At 38.1% G+C, this 19,282-nt stretch overlaps 1 protein-coding gene and 1 long non-coding RNA gene across 7 annotated transcripts in view; one reads left to right on the top strand and one right to left on the bottom strand.

Moving 5' to 3' along the window:
- Positions 1-19,282, top strand: part of EYA1 (EYA transcriptional coactivator and phosphatase 1) — a 159,206-nt gene that overhangs the window by 14,331 nt on the left and 125,593 nt on the right. The gene's annotated exons all lie outside the window — the stretch shown is intronic.
- LOC135289528 (uncharacterized) lies at positions 10,556-15,200 on the bottom strand. The gene is made up of 3 exons (XR_010352279.1): positions 14,880-15,200; positions 14,248-14,300; positions 10,556-10,669 (listed from the first exon to the last, which is right to left on the bottom strand). It is a non-coding gene; the product is annotated as an uncharacterized LOC135289528 (long non-coding RNA).

Here is a 19,282-nt window from a genome sequence, read left to right as displayed (position 1 = left end):
GCTGAGAGAGTATTTTAGCCATTTCCTAATCAAGAAATGGTTCTAATTGTACTAATTGTCACTTGCTTGATTTGCATTCTGTAGGAAATGGATTTCAGACTTGGGCTTGCAGACTTGAACATTATGTCTGCCCCTGCCTTTCCTTTACTAGGTGCTTGAGAAAGAAGCAAAACACAAACCTGAGGCTGGCCTGACAGAGGATGTCAATGTTTTATCCTGTCTGAAAATTTCACTGAAGTTCTGTTGCTTTCTTTCCAAGTCCGAAAAACTCTTTGAAGCTTGTTTGCTAATGATACATGCACCTATCAAAGATAGTTCACTCATGTTTCATCAAGCTAAAACAAATTGTTGGGTTTTCTTAATTGGTATTTTCTTCACCGTCCTGAAGGGACTTTTCTGCCTGCCAGTCATTTGCAACAAGTCCCACTGCTCAAATATACTGAGAAATAAAATACCAACCTCTTGTTTTAATTATTTTTGAGATGAGAATGTCATTTGGGGTGTTGCAGAAATTCTAATTGTAATGAGCCTGAGACTGTGTAATACTACATCTTATACCAAAAAAAGATTTAAAAAAATTTATGCAAAATTATCATTGCTTAAAATTTTGGTAGGCTAAGTCTACCACTTCCAAACTTGGCATTGAAATGAATCTATTGCCCTAGAAACCCTCTAGAAGCCCTAAAAACATGACAAACACTGATAAGATTCAGCATGATTCAGGTAGTTAGAGGTACCCTGATGATGACTTCTAAAAAAAAACTCGAAAAAGGCAGTGTAGAGGTCAGCAGGTATTTTATTTCATTTGATTTGCCTGTGATTTTTTTTAATGTATGGGGTTTATTTATTTGCAAAACTCAGCACAAGAAAATTTTCACCATATTGGCATGTTTTCAGCAATTACTATTATATTTTGGAGGGCTTTTCTTCCATAACTCTCTCTCTGGTAGCAATATTAAGTTATTATATAGCATAAAATAATTTTCATTCCTGTCCTGTCCAGGCTCATAATTGAAAATTCTCATTGCAAAATTGCACACCAAGAAGTATTTTCAGCATTGAGTGTTTTTGATGGTGGAGTTTGCCCATCTGGAAAACAGAGTGAAGACTCTGAGGCCCTCAGCAGTCAAGGTAGATCCAAATAGTGTGTACCCAATGAGCCAAAAAAGGAGGTGCTCTTGGTCCACTCCTGCAGTTAGTCTTCTCTGATTCCCCCCACAGCCCCCAAACCTCAGCTTTCAGTCAGCACTCTGGGCAGCCTGGCTGTGTATTCCCAACTTCTTTCTCCTCCCTGCTGCTCCCTGGACACTTCTCTCATGCCAGGTACCGGAGACCAGCACTTTGCACTGAAAATTCACCTCCTACCTCTGTTAGTGGAAAGACACAGAGCAAGTAGCTGGTTTCAGCAAGAAAGGGGGAGGGAGAAAATAAAAACCCAAACCAAAAAACATCCAGCACCTGGCTGCAGCAAAATAATGAATTTTGCAGCAAACATGCGAGATTCTGTGGAATCTTGGAAAAATGCCAGACTCCACGACCACAGAAATGCTGAGTCCGTGGGGCCCAGAGAGAGATGGCTGGGGCAGTTCACATCTCTCTGTCTTTGTTTCAAGCTCCTTGCAGTCTTACTGAGGCATCAGATTACACTCTCTTCACATTTTCAAGGTTATCTTCACTACCAGAAGGGCTAGAAAGTTCATTTTGTTTCAAGGCGAGCCAGGATCCGGCAGCACTGCTCTCGAGCGGTTTCAGAGGCCACTGCCACGGTGGTGGCATGGCTGTGCCTGAGGGCATGGCTGGTGACCTGCAGATTTGAACAGCATCATCAATGACATGTTTGTCATGCTTACTCACATTACCTGTTTGTCACATTAGGGAACAAAGTCTATGAGGAGGAAGGGTGAAAATAGAAATATTTTACCTTCAGTTGAAAACTTAGAGTAGTGTCAGTGTGAAAGTCATGCATGTGCTGCCTAGTTTTTCTCAAAGACTGGCAAAGTTCTCCCCTCTGTGTTCCCCTCCTGTTCTGAAGAAATGCGTGACACGCTTCCTTTTTGGAAAGCTCTGCAAGGCAATAACCAACAAGCGCCATGCAATTGCAATCTGTAACTGAGCCTATAAAATGTAATCGCCTGCGCCCTTCCCACTCCCCTTCCCCTCTCTATCTGCAATTGGTAGAATATTGGAAACATAAGCCACAAAACCCACTTATTACACTCAGTAAGTGTCAAAAAGAATGAACAGCCGGAACTAGCTGATGTATTTAAGTTCCCCAAATTGAAGTGAGCTGCTGCTAGGCTGTCTATAGCAACTGCTCAATCAGTAACTATTGATAGAATTTTTTCTTTCAAAACATTTTAGTGAAAATACTCCTGAAAATTGTAAGCTGTTTGTGGACAGTTTGAAAACATTATTCACTATAGGCTCTTCATTCATCTGTGTTTGCAGAAACACCAGGGAGAAATTCTTGTCACTTAAAATGTACCTTTCCTCATTGGAAACTCTAAGGTGCCAAAGGCAGCAGTGCTTGTAGCACTGACAGAAGTACTGCTGCCCACAGCTCGTAGCGTTGGGCATATTCCTCAAGGTCACAAAGATCTTGCAGGGGTTTTGTTGGGGTTCATCAACAGGTACCAGCACTTATCTTGGTTACAAATCCTTGTTTCCTCAAATCCTTGCTTTGTTACAGCGTGAGGCATTTTTAGATGACTTGTAAAAGTGGGTATATGAGAAATACACAATCCATCTGACTTTTTCCAGCCACTGTGTGCAACTGTTCAGCGTGGAGTCTCTTCTTGAAAGTCATGATGAAGTTGTAGCTTAGCCCTTAACAGTAAAAAGCAAACTGCCAGTGAAGTTTATTTTCTTTTTTACTAGGTTTTCTGGACCATTGTTCCGCTCGAAGAGCCATGTTTGTTAGTTTTGGCTCTCTGACTTCTCTTCCTTAAGGATAAACTCTCCTTAGGCAGTTGTACAACTATGCACTGAAAGGCTGCATAGCAGTTTATTCACAGCCCAAGCTCCAGCCGAATTCAACTGTGTGACTTCCTGGCTTAAGCAGGGGTGCATCCGTAATGTAAATACGTACTTGATTCTGTGGAAAACCAGGAGGATTTTTGTTTGTTCTTGTAAAAGATTCCTGCGGGAAGCTTAACTTTAAAGTTGGCATCCAGCCTTCTCTGCTGTGACTCGGATACTGATCTGATTTTGTGCTTTCATGGACATTTTTATATTTGAAATTTTTTAATTCAACATTAGCTTTGCTTACAAGCTACAGAGCAGAATAAAATCACATTACAAACATTGTAGTATTAGATTTTATCACCATTTATTTCTTCTCGTCTGCCCAGGGATTTCTACATGTTCGGTAGAACTAATTTGCAGTCAGACACTGAGGTCTTCTAGAAGGCCAGCAGGCTCCACAAACTAATTTATCCAAATAACCAATCCCTCATAGGCCAACCATAGAAGGACACCAAAATGGCCTAAGCAGGCAAAGCCCCCTTTTGAAGTCTGGAATGTTTTGACTGACTTGAAACAGGCGGCAGGAATGAAGGGATAATTTTCAGTGACCCATGGGACTTTTTTGCCATTTTCAAATATTAGGTAAAACAAAGAGAAATTGCTTGTTCTAATTTAGAAAGACTTAACAATCCGGAAGGTAACCAGACTCAGAATTGAGTACTGAGGTATAGAGCTGAAGTTTACTTAATGCACTGAAGGTTTGCATCTGCTTGTATGATATTTACACACCCACACATACACAGGCTGCTTTACTTATACATGCACATACCTTAACTGTTTTTTGAATTTGACTTCTATAAAAAAACTTTAGTGCAAAGTATATTTATGCAATATTAAGTGGACTACCTGAAATGCTGTTTTTAAATACATATGATTTTTTCTCAAAATGATAATTTCTAATTAAAAGGATGTGTTTCTGTTGCTGCTTCAAAATCTGGGATAGTCACTCAGATGCCAAGTCTTCCATGCCATCCCTGTTTTCATTCACCCCCTGTCCTGGTGCTATTTGAGTAAATGTGGAAGTTAATACAATTTTAAGTGGGTTTTCTATTTTAAAGTACTCTTGAAGATACAAAGGAGAAGTATTTTGATGCATACATAAACCCACAATTTTCTGTGAATACTTCTAGGGAGAGAGAATCTGAATATTAAGAAATAAAATGAAAACCTTACAGATCAGGTATTTCATGTTCAGCTACTTGAATGTGCATCTTAAAAACAGTGTGGAGCAATCACATGGATTTCAGCAGCTTTTTTAGAGACATTCTCTTGTAAATTTGGTCTCAAGTTTACCATGCATATTTATGTGATAGGTCAAACCCTGTATTTAGCTCCAGCACTCAGCTTCATCCCCATGACATTGACTTGCAGGTAAGCTGGAGCTTCCCGGCAGAAGGAATGTTGTGTGTAAGAAGGGTCACTAAGCCAGTAGTGAAGCTGCTCTACCTGTACTTAATAGAATTAATTATGTTTCCTTAAAGCAGTATTTTGACAAGGATTTTGGTCACCAACTCACCCTTTTCCTTCTGACATCTTGGGTGGTTCTTGGCATGGAGCAGTGCTGTGCAGCTCACATGTGTGTCCTGATAACTGTATGGATAGCAATGTCAGCAGATGGGAGGTTCAAGCTGACACTTTAAGTATTTATGGTACTGGGTTGGGCTGTGGATGTCACTGTTATTGCTCCTACATACAGAACAATCTCATAGTTTTAGTTTTTTATTTTATGTGGGACATTGAAATATATGTTCCTCCCAATTTCAGATTTCTCTGAAATACTCATTCTTACTGTTGTCCTATGGTAATATAAAATACAATAGAATGACAAAGATATCCTGTTTAAGTGCAATCCCATATATACTGACCTCAGATTAGTGAATTTCAGAAACATGATGTTTAAATTAATGTTATTTTGGTGTGAGTTTATATATGTGTGTCTGTGTGTGTCTGTGTGCATGGAATGTATTAGATTAAATTAAGTTACGTTCCAGCTTTTACTTGAGGAATATAATTTTGTTAGTAGTTAATAATGTTAATGCCATGATTTTCTCATATTATGTTTACATATATGGCTACAGTAAAATCAAATTATATTTGCTGGGGGTAAGATTAGTCAGTCATGGAGCTGTTTACAACAGGAGAAATTTAAATTCAGACTTGGTAAGAAAGAGATTCTTCTCTATTTCTGTCTGCCTTGGTGTAGCTGTACTGTCTAGACTCTCCTGGAAGTCATAGACTCAGTGGTCTCGTGGTCCATGCACAGCACAGCAGCAAAGTCTGGCAGTGAACAGAAAGCTTCATAGGGATTTCTCATCAATCACATAGAATTTGTCATTTCGGCATTTTTGGCATTCAAAGCCTTATGTTCTGCCACCACCAGTCCCATGGGGTGGACTTTCCATTGTACTGACAATGCACCTCTACAAGTGTGCAGTGCAGCAGATGCGAGAAAATTTCTCTCCAGCTCCTATGGAGGTCAGCTCCTACCCCAAAGCACAGGATTTTATTATCCTGATTGTAATTTACAGAGCTGTAAATGTTGTTAGTGGTCATGAGTCAAGGAATTAAGTTGCTTGAAGATAAAAAAAAAGCCTTTATCTATTTTTTTAAATTCTATTTTAAAAGAAGAAGAGTAAGTAATTTCAGACACATTTTCATATTTTCCTTATGCTGCAGAGTAATTTTAAAATATAAGCATAGCATTTGGGCAAAATGAATGGGAATTCAGAGTGTGAGCTCTTAGAGTAAGCACTGCTTTGGTGCTCATAGATTCAGGAATTTGCTCTTGCTGAATGTGTGTTTAGTACTGTAGATATTTTTAGAAAGTAAGCATGATCTATTTTTTATTTTATTTTTATTCTTAATAATTGGACATATTTTTCATGTTTGACCACCCTTTTAGGCCTGTAAATAATTTAAAAGATCTAAAAGTATCTCAGTATTCAGAATCAACTAGTTAAATGCTTATATGCCTGGCTTTCACCTTCAGTTATATGTACATGAAGAAAGGATCTAAATTTAGGGTTGCCCTATTCCACTTCTTTTTTAATTCGAGTTTGAAGCATTCATTTTTTGGGGGACAGGCAAGGTGTATTTAATGGTAGGCTGATGAGTACCTCAGACCTTTGTCCTTTGCAACAGTACTTTGAAGAGGGAGAAGGTGCAAGATCTATATTATGTTTTTCTCTGGTTTTTGCAAGACTCTGTAAAAGCTAAGTGGCACATCAAGCAGGTTTCTATAGTGCAGACACTGCATAAATCCTCTGCTCAGTCCCTGTAAGGGCTGTGTGCTGCCATTATGCTTTCTATAAACAGAAGACAAGCACACTGCCAAATCCTTGCAGCTCTGGACATCAGCTCTTTCTGTTCTTAGCTTGTTTTGTTTATTGATGCTCAAAGACTGTCTTATTTGCCAGTATTGCATCCGCTTTTGATCATCAGGGGCAAAGAGTATCTTGCACTTCTTGGTGGCTTAGCATCTCCATCTTTGCAATTTCTTCTCCATCTGCAATTTTTAAAATAAAATAATTGCCTCTGTTGAGTGCAATTAATTTGATTTTGTATTTTGGTCTGACTAGTGAGACTTAAAAACTACTCAGAAGCAAACACTTTCAGGGCTGGACAGGAAAATAAGAGCCTCGTATGACAGCTTGAAGAACCTCAGACTGGGGCTAGCACAGGAGAGCAAGAGGTAAGTGCCACCAGATTGGGATAGACAACTTAGCCTGGTGTTCTGGGACTGGCGGCAGACAGTTAATGAGAGTAGGAGAAAGAGAGGAAATCCTGCTTTTGAGAGGATGGAAGATACATCCAAAACATTGTGTTGAGTGCTGTCCTTTATGAGTTTGCTTTTGGATATGTGTGTGCTTTGATTCTCTGTAGTGGTAAGTTCCACAACATAATTATGCCTTTTCAAAGAAAGTGGTTCTGTTGTTTTATGCTTGCTGCATAATAACTGCAGCAAAAACATGGGGTTGTTAAGTTTTCCTGACATGAGAAATAATGACTTGCCAATCTCTGTTCACTTCCTGCAGTCTCTTTCCTGATTTGGTAGAATTCTCTTGTTTTCATGACACAAAGGTGTCTCTTGCAAGTTGAAGAGCTTGTTTTTTCCTGAGGCTACTGCTGAGCTTTGTGTAGGAGATTCAAGATGTGAGCACTCTGGCTTTGTGACGTTTTCTGTTTTACTCTGTATTTCCTTTCTAATAATTTTAAACACTATATCCACTCTTTTGACTGCCATTGGCCAGTAAGGCCTTGCTTTCAGAAAATTATTGGCAACAACTGCAAGATCTGTTCCTTGGGAGCAATAGATAATTTAGCACTTATCCTTGTCCATTCTCAGTTTGCGTTGTCTTTTACTTTGCATTTATCAACACAGAATTTCACCAGCTCTTGTCATGTGTAGTCGCCATAAAAGCAGATTTCTGTAGGCAGATTTACTTTGAGCTGACTTATGTAGCAAATTTATAACCTTGCTGTTTGTCATCTTTTCCAGGGTATTTATGTTTAATAGACCAGGTCATTTTGCAATTCCACTAGTAACATTGTGAAAACTGCCCACTTACTCAGTTCCATCCTTTTAATAGTAATTAATGACAGATCTTTTATTTTACCTTATGAAAAAATTGTTTAAGAGCTTTTGGCTCATGAGAGCTTTTCAGAAATCTAAATATACTACATTAACCAAATCATCCTTATCCAAATAATTGTTAACTCCTTACAGAAACGCTAGTAATCTTGAAGTTATGGCTTCTCTTTACAAAGCCCTGCTTTCTCTTCCCCATTACATCATATTCCCCTGTGCCTACCAATTATCTTGTTTATTATAGCAGCTGATTTGATCATGCTTCCATTGTTTTAGAGCTCTTGGGTGAACTCTTGAATCTGGCTGGTTTGTGTCTCTTCATTTTGTTAATCTTTCCCAAAGCTTCTGCTGATACTTTGTTTTAGAGCTGTCAAGGTCTTATCTTCTTGGATAGTGAGCATCATTCAAATGATTAGTTTAACTGTTTCTGTAATGGTCTTGTCTTGACTGAATTTTCCTTTGTTACTACAGTTAAATGTTGGCTTTGTGCATGTTTTTAATGAAGTTTTTATATTAATCTGAGACAATAACAAATGGTTCTTCAGGGTTGGGTTATTTTTTGGCCTATGTTTTCCTGTGTTTGCATTTGAATCTACTGAACATGAGCCCTTTTTCAGTTTCAGGTATTTAACTGTACTGTGTGGCACTTGGCTTGTATAATGTCTCTGATGGACATTCAGAATCTTTCTCACTGAATCTAATCAGAAAAAAAAAAGTCTTGGAAGCTAAACCTCTTTATGAACTTGTGGATGAACTAGGTTAAATAGTTTTTGCCAAAAAAGGCCCCAGAAGGTGGGGGCACTGGCATCAGCTGCAAATCAGGAAGATGTGATTCCACCCCCTCTTCACTCTGTTCTCTGGTGATGGCACTTTGGGAGTCTGCCCATGACAGAGAACTTGGGCCAGCACAGAGAGGGGAATGAACACCTCGCCCTTATGACCAAGTGGTCTGCCCACTTGGCTACAGGTGAGCAACTTCTTCCAGACAAACTAGAGGAATGGTGCTTTCCTGGAGGAGCAGTTTGAATTCCTGCTGTAAGCAGGTAGAAATGTGGATTAAGCTCTCTTTTGCATTCTTTGGCTTGTGAGATGGGGTTGTAGGAAGCACCTGCCTCAGCCACCTACCTCCTTTTACTGTTGTCATCCAATCTTTTTATTAAAAGCTCTGTCTCTAAAACTTTCTTCTCCCCCTGCTAGTAAAGTTTCTGGATAGTTCTGATTTATTGCCTGACTCAAAAGGGATAGAGAGGTAGGTTTTGGGTGAGTGGGAACATACCTTTCCAGAAGAACTTGCATATGGGAGTGTATTTTGCTTTCCTTTTGGAACCTGCATCTCGCTGACGGAGAAAAAATATTGCTGGGAAACATTCAATTATTTATGTAGTATTATTTTAAGGTCAACTAGTAGCTTTGTGAGTTTCAAAAAATATATATGTCCTTTATATACAGGAGAAGATCAAAGATCCATTCTGGCAGGTGGCACAGAGAGAGGAAAGGGAAAAGCAAGCTGTCACTTAAAGAAATTGCATGTTTATTTCCGAGCAACATACGAAGGAAGAGTAAATTTTAGAGTCTTAAGCCCATCTGTTCTAAAAGCAAATTCTGAGAGTTGAATTACTTAATTTATCTTTTTAAAATATTATATTTTTTTAAATGAAAAATGAATTTTTTCAATACTGTTAAGAAGTAATCCAGTGACTACTTTTTCTTTTATTTTGGTTGAACAGATGCACTATTTGAAGATTGACTTTTATACAGGGCTTTGTCCCTGTTGTTAAATATCAGTAACCAGTCAGATCTACTGAGACTCAGGTCTCAGGCAGTTTAGCACCCCTGGCTTCAGTGGGCACTTGCAGTCAGTGTCTGCTGAAATGTTGCTGGGTAAATCTTCCAGTTTGGGACTGGAAGAGACGGTCTGCATCATGCACTGTGGCTAAACCCTGAGCAAGTCAGTTGGAGTGCAAAATGTGTGGTTCTGCTCTTATCTTGTGCCCTTCTTTCTCCACTTTATTCTTCTTCTTTCCCATCTCTGTTGCCTTCTGTTTAAGGAAAGTGTGTCCTATTTAACGTGCATGATTCCTCTAGCACATGAGTTGTGAATCCTCAACTGGCAGAGGTGTTAAAACCATGCCTTACACTGTCTGGTAGTAGCATAGTTTGTAGATCTGAGGACAGCTCATAAGATCATGAGCCCAACTTGGTCAACATATTACAATTAAAGTTGTGCAGGTGACAGAAGCTGTTTCTATTTTAATTGTATCTCCTTCTACTCTTGCTTTTATTGGGCACCAGCAATATAGCAGCTCCAAATCCCTTTTCTGTCTCTTCCCAGGCTTCTTCCAGGGAAGAGTTAATCCAGTGACCATTGGCTTATAATGGCATAACAAAGATTTTATCCACTTTTTGACCTCCCCATGAAATGTTTTGGCATATAAGTGGGAAGAGAACAAGAGGTGTTAGCAGAAAGAAAGCAGTTGTAATACCTTAAAATTCTGAAAACATTAATTGCTTTTCTTTATTAAAGATTTAGACAGTCTGTGTGTGGATCATTATGATGGTGGGGTGTGATGATTCCTCTATACTTGAGATGCCCAGATGTATTGACTGCTTGTCATCATGTAGTGAGAAGGGTTATGCCAGCACCTTTGGATCCCTGGGCCTTTTAGAGCATCTCCTGTGTGGTAGAGCTGTTACCTGCTTGTTATGGCATTCAGTGTATTGTGCAGGAGAAGGTTGTGCTGAGCAAAGGTGGGGAGGAAGGAGGGAACTGCACTGTGTAGTGTAATCCAGGAGTGGGTAATAACATGCCGTGGAAGATAACTCTGAATGGGAAATGAGGCAACCGAGTTTGGGAAAAAAAGGACGTCATTTGCTCCTTCCTTTTACCTCCAGCTGCAAGTACTCCTCCACTTACTTGCCTTTCCCAACATTTATTTCTCATCTTTGTTCTCATGTTTTACTGGCACCAAAAAATCCTTTATTTCAGTTGACCAAGAATCATAGCAGCACATACCTGAAAAATTATTTGTGCCTGTGAGCTGTTCAGTCTTTTATAGCCTGCCATGAAAATAAAAATGGATGCTAAATATTTTTCCAGCATGACTTTGAAAGTTATCAGTTTTGTACTTCTGCTGATGAGCATTTTCAGTATTTGCTTACTTCACACTAATGCCAGATTTACACTGATGCAGTTTAGGTCATCCTGACTCCTTTCCTTAAACCCTGGTACACCTTTGGCTTCACTCCCATTGACTGTCAGCTGGTGCTAATAATAAACTGCAGATCTCAGCTGTCTTTGCCGAAAAGCCAGTGCTCTTTTGGGGACTTTTTTTTTTCTCTGCACTCATCTTATTCAACCACTGATGTTTTGTGCCCCTCTAGTTTCTCATTGTCAGTGGCTAAGTAGGAAAACATTATTCGCTGCGAAGTGTTCACAGGGCGTTCAGCATTAGAGACAGCTGCTACAAATAGAAGTCCTGTCCTTCTTGGTTTTGCTGAGCAGTTGAGGATAGTTTGTGTCAAACGAACTCAGTGGGAGATTTTATGTTGTTGTTACTGCTGTTACTTAGAGAGGATTGCAAACTCTTGCCACATTTTTTTTTGCACATGGCATTTACTGCATTTACTGTCATGGAGTTCTTGTCTTAGTATTTTTCTTTTTACAGGGTTGCTTGGCAAATGTTTCATGCTTAAGTATCTTTCATACCAAATCCTTGTGAGATACAAGTTTAGAGGGCATTATTATACTTCCTGCACGTCTTGCACCCTGCTGGGAAATCGAGAGAGTTACATTTATAAGTCAAAGAGGATTGTCAGAAACAAGTGGTGCTGACAAACCCAAAGTGTTTTGTGCTTTAACATTTGTTTTCTGTGAGTAATTTGTAGGTGTAAAAGTAACATTTGAGTAAATTAAGTGATAGGAACTGTTGCACAGGATCTGTGTAGGTCTGCCAAGAAAAATAAACAGGACTGTGATGAAGTGTGTGATGGTGGTGTTAGCAGAGCTGTAGAGGCTCTTGGAGCGATGCTATACAAGCATCATTGGGATCATAAACAAGCTGACCATGTGGAGTCCAGGAGCTGGGCTTCTGAAACAGACATTCTCTAAATCCACCACAACCTTTCATTTTACTGTTCATAAAGGAGTTTTAAAACTTTGTTATTTTTATTAGTTCTGAATCTGTCAAAATTGGAGGACTGGATTAACTGTAACATCTGATGTGTTTAATCCAAGATCTTTGTGTTAGCGTAAACTGTCACTATAGGTTTCATGATTGCTCTGCTGACACTTTTTTTAACATCTAAGACTTCAGTAAGGAAGAAATGAAATTTCTCTGCTTTGAGATCTCCTTGTTCTGGTTGTAAGGAGGGTTTTGTCATTAAGACATCGATCCGACTTTGGGAAATGAATACACTGCATGGCTGTCCTACAAACTGCTTCTATGACTGTGATGTCCTGTAATTTGTCTCTGCCTGTTTGTCTGCAAAATGGGACAGTAATGTTTTCCTCCTCATCATATTAGTCTAAATAATTTGAGCTAGTTGTGGTAAGCTTCTGTTATGTATAGAGGTTGGACTAAGCACTGTCTTATAGTCCCGAGCATTGAATTTATCATTTTCAAAGTAAAATGAGAGTGCCAGGCATGAAAAATGAACTATGAAGATCTATGAAGATCTCTGTGTAAGTGCTTAAAGCAACTATATTCCAGTGGTCAAATTCAAAACACACAGAGACTGACCCATATGTTTTTGAACTGATAAAGATCTGAAGTCTAGATTTGAACACTGTATTATCTGTCCCCATGGAGGGAATGAGAATTGTGTGTGCAGAGCTAAAGCTGTGAATTTGATCCAGGACTTTCTTCTATATTCTGTAAATGCAGTAATTTCTCTAAAGGCATATTATTTTGTATGACTTCTGCTTTGTGAGTGCACACACTTTTTATCATGGTTGTTATATAGTTTATGAAAAAAGGTATGCTTTGGTGCTATTTAAATGCTAGAGCAATTATTTTCTATAGCAGACATTGACATTTTAAAATGCTAAGCACATCTTTAAGTGACACTATTCAATACTTTCACATTTCTTTGTTCTCATCTGGTCAGAATATAGTGTGGGAATATTCTGCAATAACCCAAAATATAAAATATATGTAGTAGTTTTTAGTATATTGAATAGTTTAATGCAAAGTGGTACTGAGAGGCAAATTAAGACAATGCCAGGATAAATAAAGCTGATTTTAATTTTTTTCTTTAGCTGTTTTTAAGATAGGACAAAGTTAGTAGTCTTACTTTTAGTTATCTGCTGTTGTTACTATGTACAAATGATACTACATGAACAGAGGGCTACGTGATGCAATTTTAATAGCAGCAAGAATCTATTCTCTGGTAACTTGATGTTTTTTTAAACAATGTAAATTTTAGGATCTTTATTTTTAAATTATAAATGTAAAGATAGTTGCCACACGTATTTCTCCTATTTAATTTATATTTAACTGTGGTTGGTCTATTAATCTTTGTTTCAAACATTAAATGCTTTCCTCATGGCAGCTGTCCATTCACTAGTGCCATGACTACTGGCATGTTAAGTTCAAAGTGGAATGTCTTGGAGAATTCAGATAATATATTTAGTTCCTGTCACCAGACAGCACAAGGCACCAGTGCGTCTCGTTCTCAGAAGAGAAAGCCAGATACTTTCTCTGCAATGTTCCCCTTCAGTTAATATAATTTGGGGTGGTTTTTTTAGCATAAGTGGTAATCAAGTCTATCAACATGATTTTTGTTCCTGTAATCTTTGGTGTTATGAATACCTGGAAGAAAGTTATAAACAAAATAATTTTAAAACCAGTGCCAGAGAGAATATGAAGGAGATTATATTGGGGGGGGGGGGGGGTTCCCCAGTGCTTAAATATGTTTGTGACAAAAAATAAGCTGGAACTGGAGTGGATGCAGAACTCTGGGTCTGAATGATCAGCCATTTTAAAACAAATTATAGAAGCTTATAGAAGAGAAAACTTTCCCAAGAGCGTATTGAAAGGCTTAATCCATATTTCTAGAAAATTGCAGCTGTCAGGCTTTCTTTTATTACCCTAGCAAAATGCTGTGTCAGGTGTTACAAAGAAGTTTGGCCATGCATTTAGAAAATTAATAGCTTCCTTACATCAGATGTGTTAAATAGAAATGTCTGGTTGCACAGCCAGTTGTCATATTTTGATGTTCCTATTGAAAGTTATTTCTTTCATTGTATAATTTACATTCAATAATTAAGCTATGAGGAAAGACTCATCTTCATGCATGTAAAAAACATATATAGGATGAGACCTATGGCTATGCCAGTCTTGCTGCGTAAAGTATTCCTGAGAGTGTGCCATTCAATCACAGGGAATTCCAGTGTGGAACAATAAAGGATTGCAAATTTACCACAAGAAAAAAATGGTATTGACATATTCTTATGTATCCCTAAAAAACTGTGTTCAGTTTGTCCAAAGAACATATTGACAGGCAGTAGAAGTATCTTACAATGATGCTCTGAGAATTAGTGATTAGCATATTGAGAACTGCACTACTCTAATGGTGAATTTTTTTCTTCCTGTGTGTAATTTCCCATGTTGAACCTGATGTTTATTGTCTCTTACCTTGTCATTGTGCATCTCCAAGAAGAATCAGGCTTCATCTTCTTATCTTCCTACTAGGAAAAAAAAGAGCAGTAAGATCAAAACCAGTTCTCTTAGCTTATTCTCATATGGAATGTTCCCTCTAATCTTGATAGACTCCTGTCGGGCCCTTTCCAGTGTTTTAGATTGGGAAGGCCAAAACTAGACACAGTAATTCAGATGCAGTCTCTTAAGTGCCAATTAGAAGGGGGGAAAATTCTATGATAAGCTGCTTGCACTTTTGCTAATACAGCCCCATATTCTCTGGCTTCCTTCACTTCTCACAGCTCGTGTTCAAATGCTCTCTCATCCTTTTCTGTAAATCTGCACCCAGTCAGCTCCCAACCTGCACTGTTGCATGGGGGTATTCTGTCCTGGCGTGGGACTGGGCATTTCCCTTTGTTGAACGCCATGAGTTTCCTACAGACCCATATCTCCAGCTTATCAACATCCCTCTGATGAACTGCAACTCTGCCCTACCAGTCTAGGGAAACTTGTAAACTTGGCAGTCTACAAACTTGTTCAGAGTATACACCACCCCTCTCCCTGCTTCTTTGTAAAGATAGCAAACATTGTGGACTGTATTATCAATGCCTGATGACACTGGCAGCTACCTGTCAGATTGCCTTTCCATGGCTGATCACAAACCTTCAAGTCTGAATGTTAAGCCAATTCTCCACCTGCCTTATCTTCTACATATTTGTCTGAAAGGGTACTGTGAGAGGCTTGCAGACTCTTGTCCACAGACCCAGTTGTTTCATCTCACAAGCAATCAAGTTAAGCACAAATTATGCTTGTTAAATCCATGCTGGCTATTCCTTTCTATCTTCTTGTCTATCCTGTGCCTAAAAATGGTTTCTGAAAGGTTTTGTTCCATAATCTTCCTGGAGACTGAGGTTAGGTTGACTGGCCTGTATTTTCCCAGAGTCTTCTTGTTCTTCTTGGTGGTGATATTGCATTACTTTTTTGAAGTCTTAAGGAGTCTCCTCTAATCATTGTGACCTCTCAGAGATGCTCTGTGATGCCACTTTCCTACCTTTATCCTCACACAGTCATGCCATGTCTCTGTACTCCTCATAAGTAGCCTGTCCCTGCCTCCACCCTCTTGTGTTTAAGCTGAATCAAGATTGTCTTTTTCATCCATGCTGGCCTTTTGCCTTTCCTGCTCAGATTCCTGAGTGTTGAAAAGGACAGAGTGTTGGGGAAATTGTTGTTGACGGTGAACCATCTTTCCTGGGCCCCTCTACTCCCATGGGGTCCTGCCAGCAGGTCCCACCTCCTTTTCTGAGTGATCAGATGGGGGAGTGGGGCTGTGTGTGTTCCTGCTCTCGCCCATCACTGTGCAGTACCCACTGCTGATTCTGCCAAACCTGTGCTGCTTTCAAACCAGGAGGCTCCCTACAGCAGCCTCCTCCCTGCCCTGGTAATGGATTTGAGACGTACTTCTTTCTCCCAAGATGAGAACAATTTTTCAAGGCCACTTTTTATCCCTAAGCTTCAAAAGGAATGGCTTTAAATAAGCAGGCATTTTGCCTAGAAATTGGCAATAATTAACAGTGGCTGCTCATTTCAGCAAAAAAAGAAATCAAACAGTAAAACATGAGTGCAGATTGAGGATGTAAACCATGGCTGGTTAGGTAAGGAGATTAATCTAAGTGTGCTCTTTTCTGGTTTTTTTCCCCTTTGAAGAAGAATGCAAAGTAATTATTGTATTTTGAATGACTATTGTTCCTGTGTAATGATTATGGTGTAAACACACCCCTTGACTTTTGAGAGTGTGATAGAATTTTATCAATTCCTGAGGGAAGTTCTCGCTTTTGAATGACCAGCAATTTTCTGTCAGTTTATCTAATTGATAATGTTTATGCCTGCACAGTGTACATAACAGAAAACTGCTTTTGTGGCAACTTCTAAAAGCTGAAACTAGGCTACAAAATTTGATAACCGCAAAAACTATTTAATGTAGCTAAACGCCAGGGCCCAAATATTTTCCCATTATGTAATGCACAAAACAAGTTCAATACCCACAACATTAAAACAATGCTACTTCCTGGGATGCCTCCAGTTCCCTGTCTTTTATATTGAGGGTTTTTTTAAGTACTTCAGTGGTTGCCCTTGTCTGCAGGGAAGAACAGTAATCACTAAATTAGTAAATTTACTAATACAGTGACAAAAAGCCATAACTCTTTGGTACCTGTCAGTGGACTTATCTTTGCTCACATTGTGAGATAAGTTTTGATGAAGAGTACAGTACTGAATTGATGATTGAGACATGAAGCTGAATGCGAAGACTGAGTTATGTAGATACAGGTGATAAAATGTTTTCAGTTCCTCTGCCTTTTCCACCTTATCCACTTTATGCTACTGAGTGCTAAATGTAACATGATTAATTCTGAAATTGTAAGGAGATACTTCAAGAACAATTACCAAAAACTAGTTTAAATTCTGTTGTCCCTTCTGAGTTGCAGTCAGGTTTCCATAAGTAAACTGCTGCACTGTTGGCCTTAAGCCTGGGGATATCATTGACACAAAATGCTATTTGTGTTATATTATAAAATCCAGTTTTATAAAGTAGCTTACATTATATAGGGCTTCAACTGGGTCCATCACAGATACTTCCTTTAAAGTCTTAAATTTGATGAACCTATATGTAAGGTTTCAAAATAACTTTATTTTCTAAAATATGCAAAAATAATAATGATACTAATAGTAATATGCCTGAAATTTCATCTCTTCTTGATCCTTTAGGGGTAAGAATTAGACTTTCTCAGTGGTTTCTGGAATAGTTGTGGTAGTTGAAAGTCCATAAAGCAACTCAAAGACCTTAATACATGAGCAGGTTTAAAAAGACTACATAAGTTACAAAAGAGTGTTACTGATCGATTTTTGAAATAATATTATGCCAAAAAATTTTTTTTTGTATCCCTTACAGTTCAGTTTCTCCTTAATGAGATTTCTACAAGAATTCACAAAGGGAAAAACTAGGCATGTAGTTGAATATTAATGCCGTTGTTTTCAGCTGTGGTAAAGCTGCAGTTCAGCAATCTCCTTCATGAAGTGGTTGATTTTAAACTTTTTGTTCCAGTGACTTGCCTTTTTCTGTAAAACACACCTGAATAAAAACATATGTTTTGGTACATGCATATATAATTATGTTATATAAATACATATGTAATTTATTTTAAGTTAACTGGAAAGATGTTTAGAAAACTTCTCAGTAGTACTGTAAGTGTAACTATCATCAGCAGAGAAGGGATCTCAAGTTTACGTAAACGAAAAATGATCTATTAAAGCAAATTTTGTTTTAAAAAGCAATTTAATTTTTCAGGTATTTATCTCTAATCCCTTGCTTTAATTCCTTCTGTATTATCTTTTCATCTCAGCAGAAGCAAGGTGTTACAATCACAAAACCTTTCGAAGTTAGTATGTTATATCTCCTAGAAGGAGACTTGAAAAAGGGACTTTTACACTCTTTTCTAGGTATCTGATTGAAAAAAAAAATTATCAAGGAAACTCTGCTAGTGCCAAGATTAATTTTTAAGGTAGGTGACATTTCTGAACACCAGCCAACATGAAGATTAGGCAGATTGTTTGTCACGCTGTTTGGTGTTGCTTGGGTTTTGATCATGAGCTTTCAGGTTATACAGGGAAGATCTTCAGTAAGTGAAAGTGAAAAATTTCAGTGTTACTATAGATACTCCTAGGAACAGTGTTTTTGCAGACCTGTTCTTCTATTTACAACCTCTTATTTGTTTAGCATAATACAAATAACATACATGTTGTTCAGTGTGGTGTCTAGGGCTCTAATCATATGTGTATTCCTAGGTCAATTAAGATATATGTAATTATTTCTAATTATTGGAACCTAATGCAGATATCATGAGAGAAACTACGGCCTTGTCGAAATCAGCAAGAAATCATTGATATCAGAAGGATGAGCCTCCCAATTTTTTTGCAAGTGTCATTTTTGCTTACTTGAGATAGCTCCATTGCCCAAATTCCTCCCTTTTTATATATATGGCAGTTTCTACTAGTTGATAATTGGTTTGTAGTGGATTAGTCTATTAGTCTGTTGTGCATTTCAAAGATTATTATTTTGAATTCTATCAGATTAAAAGTAGACCTTTGGTGCAATTTATGAAGCTCAGTTTTCAGTAGCTGTCTCCTCCTTGGATTTCCTATTATCTAAAATCTGACTGAGGTTATGAGGCAGACTTTCCATTTATGGGGAAGGATTTCTCTTCCACTTAGGCATCTCTGTCTCCTAGCACTGTAGAAGCTGCCCTCTGTCTATCAGATTCAAATGTTACCAAGCAAAGATAGACAAACACATGGCCTCCATGACAGTAAAATACTTGGTGGTTTTTCTTTTTTATGTACAGTTGGATTTTTGTTTGCTGTGGAATTAAAAAATAATCAAAATGAAAAAATGTATTTAGTTTTAACATATACCCTTTAACATAATAACCTTCCTCTCATGTAAATATTAAATATAAATAATAGGAATGTCAAAATAAACCTTTAAGTATCATCATGTGTTGAAAAGACACCTCTGAGTAAAAGAAATTAGATGCCAAGTAGCATTCCATGGGGTCTTTTTAAAATTCAGATCACATATACATTAAAAGGACACATTGGATCTTTTGCACAGTCGGATTATGAAATCAATAACTTGGATAACACATCTTGGGAAAGCAGTTGTAAGTTTTTTAAGATCCCAGAAGAAGCAAGATGGAGAGTGTGAAGGAAGGTGTAATCTCCACTGTGTGACTTCTGTGTCCTATGTGTTTTGTTGGGAGCTCGTGTAGTACTTCTGTGTGTACCACAGCAGGCCTGAAAGTGAATTACCAATGTAATAGCCAGTATTAATAGTAAGAAAGAAATTTATTGATGTCTACTCACTGGAAAGTGACTAATAGCAGGACTACTCATAATTAAGGAAAAAAAAAGAACAGGTCCTGGCCAACACAGAAGTGATAAAAATTTTGATGTGTTTTAATGTTTATTTCTCTTTTTG

This window comes from Passer domesticus, chromosome 1 (genome assembly GCF_036417665.1).
Source record: "Passer domesticus isolate bPasDom1 chromosome 1, bPasDom1.hap1, whole genome shotgun sequence".
Classification (NCBI taxonomy): Eukaryota; Metazoa; Chordata; class Aves; order Passeriformes; family Passeridae; genus Passer; species Passer domesticus.
Note: the sequence above shows the minus strand (reverse complement) of the source record. Positions and strands in the feature narration are given on the sequence as shown.